This window comes from Rattus norvegicus, chromosome 10 (genome assembly GCF_021556685.1).
Source record: "Rattus norvegicus strain SHRSP/BbbUtx chromosome 10, alternate assembly SHRSP_T2T, whole genome shotgun sequence".
Classification (NCBI taxonomy): Eukaryota; Metazoa; Chordata; class Mammalia; order Rodentia; family Muridae; genus Rattus; species Rattus norvegicus.
In genome coordinates this window covers 59213157-59220051 of record NC_141543.1, presented here as the reverse complement: position 1 = coordinate 59220051, position 6895 = coordinate 59213157, and positions in this window count along the sequence as shown.

Genomic DNA, 6895 nt, shown 5'->3' with positions numbered 1-6895 from the left:
ATTTCCTGGCTGTGACAGATCATACCAATCTGTGTTTCTAAGACAACCAGGAGACCAAATAGGAGCAACATTAATGACGATAAGAGATGGCTGCTGGAACCCCGGCCAGCCCAGACAAGTTGAGCTCAAAGATCAGAAGTTTTGAGGCCAATTCTAAATTTAGAGTCCAATTTTTGAAGGAGCCAAAATGAGCTCTCCTAGCATGAAGTGTGTCAGAAGAATAGGAGATACAAACCCCAGAGAGCAACTAGCAGAGGAGGAGTGGGGGTGGGGGTGGGGGTGGGGGTGGAGGACTCTTTTGCAGCCAGAGAAACTAGTGAGAGAAAAAGAGAGAGAGAGAGAGAGAGAGAGAAAGAGAGAGAGAGAGAGAGAAAGAGAGAGAGAGAGAGAGAGAGAGAGCAACTAGGCTTCTTCCTTCTTCCCTTCTCTTTCCTTTAAATGTGATGTCTTTTCAAAGTAAGCGCTTTGAAGGGATTGTGCATTACACCCTCTGTTCTCTCTTTCCTGCTGCTCTTGTACTGGGAAGACATTCAGAGCACATCGGTGTGTAAGCAGAGGGGGCAAGAGGTAAACTTTCATCTCTTGCTTTACCCTCAGCCCCCAACTAACTCCACGTGGACCAAAGCTTTCTCCCTTCTGAGAGGACATTTCATGGTAGAAAGGGTGCACAAAACCCACCTCAGTGGGTGCTTCCTTAGCTCAAACCAACTGAGGGACTGACCTTATGATGGCTGATCCACATTGACCACTAGGCTGCGGAATCCCAAAGTGATTGCTGAAGCCCATCTCTGGGTGTGTTTGGAAAAGTGTTTCCAGAGAGGATTTACTGAGAGGGGAAGACTCATCCTGAATGTGAGGGGCACCATCTCCTAGACCAGAGGTCTGGGGCAGAGTGAAAGGAGAGAGAGCAGAAGCCAGCTGAGCATCAGGTCCAGCTTCTCTCTGCTCCTACTGGATGTAAGGTAAAGAGTTCCCTTTGCATCTGCTTCTGGATATAAATTATGAGAAATAGTCCAGATGCCCAAGTGTCCCTCTGATGAATAAGTTGTCCCCACTTACAAGTCTGTTGAATTTAGGTCCCAGTTCTTCTTCTCAGCCCCATGTTCCCATAATAAGACTCAGACTCAAAATATATTTACAAATACCTTGGCCATTTAGCTAGGCTCTTCTCTGACTAGATCATAACCAAAGATAACCCATTTGTTTTAACCTACATTCTGCCACATGGCCGGTTACCTGTGCTCAGGTACTAAGCTTCCTCTGCACTCTTTTATCCAAGAGCACAAGGCCAAACAGCCTCAGGTGTCTGGACCCTCTGACCAGACAAAGTTTTCTTCCCTTTGGTTGTTTATTGGCCTGAGGCTGTTAATCAGTTTGAACAATGAACAATGAGAATGTTCATTTCTGCAGATGTCAACAACATGCTGAAGCTGATATGCCTAGAAAAAAAAAGTTACTGTAGGGGCTGGAGAGATGGCTCAGTGGTTAAGAGCACTGACTGCTCTTCTAGAGGTCCTGAGTTCAAATCCCAGCAACAACATGGTGGCTCACAACCATCTGTAATGAGGACTGACGCCCTCTTCTGGTATGCCTGAAGACAGTGACAGTGTATCCATATACATGAAATGAGTATTTTTGTAAAACGTTGCTGTAATTTATAGTTCTCTACCACAAACAGCCTCGTTATACTTGGATGACCAGAGCCAGAAGAGCGGAGTCCAACCTGGGTCAGGCCCTCCACATTCATATTCTCTCTCTCTCTCTCTCTCTCTCTCTCTCTCTCTATCTCTATCTCTATCTCTATCTCTATCTCTATCTCTATCTCTATCTCTATCTCTATCTCTATCTCTCTCTCCCCTTATTAATTTTATGTTATGTTTATGGATGTTTTGCCTGTGAACCACGTACATGCCTAGTACCTGCAGAGACCAGAAAAGGGTCCTGAAGCTCATGGAATGGAGTCACAGCAGTCGTGAGCTGCTGTGTGGGCACTGGGAACCAAACCCGAGTTCTTTGGAAGAGCGGTAGGTGCTGAGCTCTCTACCTCTCCACCTACGAAAGCAAGTCTGCAGAGTTGACTTTGGTGTTTAAATCCTTGCCTCCTCTGCCCCTCCCACCTCCCAGCTCTCCCTTTCTCTCTGTATGTGTGTGTCTGTCTCTCTGTGTGTTGGTCTGCCTTTCTCTGTGTGTTTGTTTTTCTTTCTCTCTCCCTCTGTGTGTGTGTCTGTCTTTCTCTATGTGTCTATCTTTCCCTGTGTGTCTGCGCATGTGTGTGCCTTTGAATGCAATGCCTAGGGCCAGAAGAGAGCACTGATTTCCCTGAAGTTGGAATCCTAGGCAATGTGAACTGCCCAATATGGGTGCGAGTGCTCTGAACTACAGAGCCGTCTCTCCCGTCCCAGTACAACCTGTATGTTTCATCTCATTCTTCTCTGTTCACTGTTTCCAACACGCTGAACAATCACACCCCAGATCTCCATGTCATCGGCTTCTTAACCACACACATCATTTCCCCCAGCATGTATTGCTTCATCTGAAAAGCCCTTCTCTACCTTTCTGCACGATGGACTGACCTTCTCCTGCAGACCTTCAGAGCCTAATTGGCTGTGTGGCCTTCAGTAAGCTATTTAAGTGCCACTTGTGTGGAAGATTGTTTCCAAAGATGGCCATAGTTGTCTCCATCCTGTATGCCCTTTGCAGAGTGCCTGTGCCAAACCCCCATGTCAATTTTCCTTCCCTTTAGGCCTGGGCTGGCTCTGCCACATCTATTAACCAACTGAATGTGGCGGATGTGATGCTGTCAGTTGATATGTCTGTTTCAATGTTTTAGGAGGTTACTCAGGCTATAGAGAAAGTTCTGCTATCCCGATAGAGAAATGTCAGTGATAACTGAAGTGCTCCAAATGATGGTGAGCCCCCTGGCTCCTCTCTAGTGGGTGAACAACCTTACTGTTCCCTGCTGGGCAAAGTACACTGGAGAGCAGATGAGCTCTGTTTCAGCTTCTGACCTACAGAATCCAGGGTAGGTTGGAGGTGGGGGTGGGTGCGGATAATTGCTTTAGGTCACTGGGTTTGGGGACGGGTAGTTACACAGCGGCAGATTTCTGTGGTCCTACAGAATGGAGATGCTAATAGTCTCTGCCTCCGAGATAATGAAACACCTCTCACTAACTGATTCTCCTAAGCCCCATGGAGCTTTAACCAAGTCCCTTCCTACAGTGCAGATTACAGCCAGGCCTGAACTATGGGCCACTATGGCTCCTTTATAAACAATGAGCTCCTTGAAGAACCGTCCCCATATGGGCAATAACTGTTTATTGAATGAATTAATTAAAAATGAGAATAATGTTTCTTCTTCTATCGACCTCGCCAATCCAGCAATTCAAAGGAAGAGATGAAAGACGTGCCTGGGGGCCTCTGGGCGTCCTCCAGAGTGGCTCTAACTGGACACAAGCCGTTTCCGTGACTTCCTATCTCAGCTGGGTGAACTGTACCCTTCAGGGCAGGAGAGATCCCAACATAAATGTTCCTAAAGGAAACCTCTATTTACCCACCCTAGGAGCTGGCTGACCTCAGAGGCCAGGGACAGGCAGGGTGTGAGGTCACAAACCTGGGAAGGAACCACTGACCCCCTTGGTCATCCCTTTCCCTGGCTGACAGATGCCTGTAGTTCACGAGGTGAAAGTAGCTGATGCCTGAGTGATTCAATCTAGTGGATTTGTGGGTGTGCTAATGGTTGTTTTTTTAAGACAGGGTTTCTCTGTGTAGACCAGACTGGCCTCAAGCACACAGATATCTGCCTGCCTCTGCCTCCTGAGTGCTGGAGTTAAAGTGTGTGCCACCACTACCCAGGAATCTAATGGATAGGTGTAATCTAAAGACAACAGTACAAACAAAGACAGGATTTTATCTGGTTCTAGGGTCTTTAGTGTTAGAAGTGACTGCAAATCTTAAAGGCAAAGGCATGCTAGATCAAACCATTTAGCAGAGCTTCTCTGTTAGGGCAGAGTGACTTAGGTCTACACGAGTTATATGGCATTGTCTTCAATGCAGTGGGTCATCGGTGCAGCAGTGACAGACAGGGCAGACTGTTATGTAATCCTGGGAGAGTCAGGATAACAGTCCTCCGGATTGGAATGGCTCTCTCTGTCTCTCTGCCTCTGTCTCCATTGTCTCTGTCTCTATCTCTCTCTGTATGCATGTGTATGCACACATGTAGTGTGTGTGTGTGTGTGTGTGTGTGTGTGTGTGTGTGTGTGTTTCTATGTAGCCCCAGCTATCTTGGAACCCAATATGAAGACCAGACTGGCTTCAATCTCACAGAGATCCACCTGCCTCTATCTTCTGAGTCCTGGGATTAAAGGTGTGTGCCACCATGCCAATGATAAGAATCTCTTAAATCCATGGAGACTAAAAGGAAGAAGCAGGCATGGGACACACACTTGTCATTTCAGCACTTGGGAGGCTGGGGTGGGAGGACCACAAGTTTGAGGCTAGGCCTGGCTATGGAGTGAGTTCCAGGCCAGCTAAGGCAATACAGAAACATTGTCACAAAATAAATTAGTTGACTGATTAATTAAACGGAGTATAGAAAGTTTAAGGGAATCCGAACCATGATACTAATGTTTTTATGTAAACCAATCTTTATACACTATATTCTTTGTTTTTTCTTTTTCTTTTTTTTTCTTTTTTTCGGAGCTGGGGACCGAACCCAGGGCCTTGTGCATGCTAGGCAAGCGCTCTACCACTGAGCTAAATCCCCAACCCCCACTATATTCTTTATAGTGCTTGAGAGTATTTACCTACTCTTGAGCAAAAAAAAAAAAATCTTGAAATTCCAATGAAAATTATAAAGTAGCTAATTGATTTAGACTCATAGTTTTAAACTAAAAAGCTTTCTTGTCTTTCTAAAAGAAGAAGTAAATATCGTATTGACATATTTAAGAGACTGAAAAGTTTACCGTATTTATACATTTGATTCATTGTGTGAATAATTGAAATATACACACTTGAACGGTGCTGTCTGTTAAGTCAGAGCAATAGTATACATAAACAAAACATGACTACAGTAATCATCTTTGAGTGTAATTTGAGTGTCTAAAAAGAGGTTTATTTAGCCTTGTAAGTGGAGCCAACCATGAAAATCCTTTAACAAGTGATGGATAAAGTACAGTGGTCAGAAGTAGAAGATGCCTGTGAGCTGCAGTTTAGAGAATTTCGGGGGGTTAGGGATTTAGCTCAGTGGTAGAGCGCTTGCCTAGGAAGCGCAAGGCCCTGGGTTCGGTCCCCAGCTCCGAAAAAAAGAACAAAAAAAAAAAAAAAAAAAAAGAGAATTTCGGGAAGTTACATATTAACCTCTCTCCCTCTCTTTCCCTCCCTCTCTCTCCCTTTCTTTCTCTCTTTCATGTATGGATGCCGCATCTATGCCTGGTACCCAAGGAGGCGAGAAAAGGGTGTCAGGTCTCCTGGAACCGGGGTTACAGATGGTTGTAAGCTGCCGTGTGGATGCTTGGAACCGAACCGAGGTCCTCTGAAAGAGCAGCCTGAACACGTAACCGCTGGGCCATCGTTCCAGCTCCAGATATTAATTTTAAAAGTCATCCACACCTCTGAGTCACCTTTTTTGTATGTAAAATGAGATGTGTGTAATATCTGCTTTGTAGGGCCATTAAGAAGATTAAATGAGACCCTGGATTTGACACTGTGCCTGTAAGCACTGGATACAACATGCTGGTGATTATTAATGTTAACTTCTCCTTAAAGAAGAGTACAATAATGTCCCGGAATAAAACGGAATGCGGTACAACATAGAACACAGATAAGCCTACAGGTGGGCCTGAGATAACCACCATACGTCACTCTACAGTGTCTGTGTAGCTGCCAAGGCTTACCGTTGTCCCCTGTGTCTTTCCTTCAAACTTTAGTCTTCCCTAGCAATCCCCAACGCAGCAGCCAATGGAATGTGGTGTCTGTGGGAGTCGGTTCCCCTAAGTCCCCCATATCCCCCATTTACCCATCCAGCATCCTCTGCTCTTTGTTACTGACATTATCATAGGAAGTGTGGGGGTGGGGTGTCTACGGCCATCAATACAGAAAGAAGAAACACCTGCTTTTGAGGATATCTGCGAGATCAAGGCAGCCTGGTCTGCATAGTGAGTTCCAAGACAGCCTGAGTGAGAGAGGGGGAGGGGGGAGGGGAGAGGGGAGAGGGGGAAGGAGAGGAGAGACTCTTGTCTCAAAAAACAAAGAAAAGAACGGAGACACATCTGTCTTCTTGTTGCTTGTGTTCTCATGGTACAGACAGGAAATGAAACCAACAAGTAAATTGTGTGATGTGTTAGAAGAATCTACTGGATGGTTTTGTGTCAACTTGGCACAAGCAAGAGTCATCGATGAGAAAGGGGGCTCAGCTGGGGAAATGCCTGCATGAGATCCAGCTGTAAGGCATTTTCTCAATTAGTGATCAATGGGGGTGGGCTTAGCCTATTGTGGGTGGTGCCATCCCTGGGGGTGGTCCTGGGTTCTATAAGAAAGAAAACTAAGCAAGCCAGAGGAGTAATCCAGTAAGCAGCACTCCTCCATGGCCTCTGCATCAGCTCCTATCTCCAGGTTCCTGCCCTGTGTGAGTTCCTGTCCTGACTTCCTTTGGTGATGAACAGCAATGTGGAGGTGTAGGCTGAATAAACCCTTTCCTTCCCAACTTGTATGTGGTGTTTTATCACAGCAATAAAAACTCTAAGACAAGGAGGATGCATTTATGGGATAAAATAGACAAGTTGGGAATATGAGGGTGAAGGCTGGAATTAGAGGAAGAGTTGTATTGCCACTGGGAAGCTGCCTTCAAAGAGGATGGGGAGTATTCTACACCTTGGGAGGAGCAAACACCTCAGCTGTG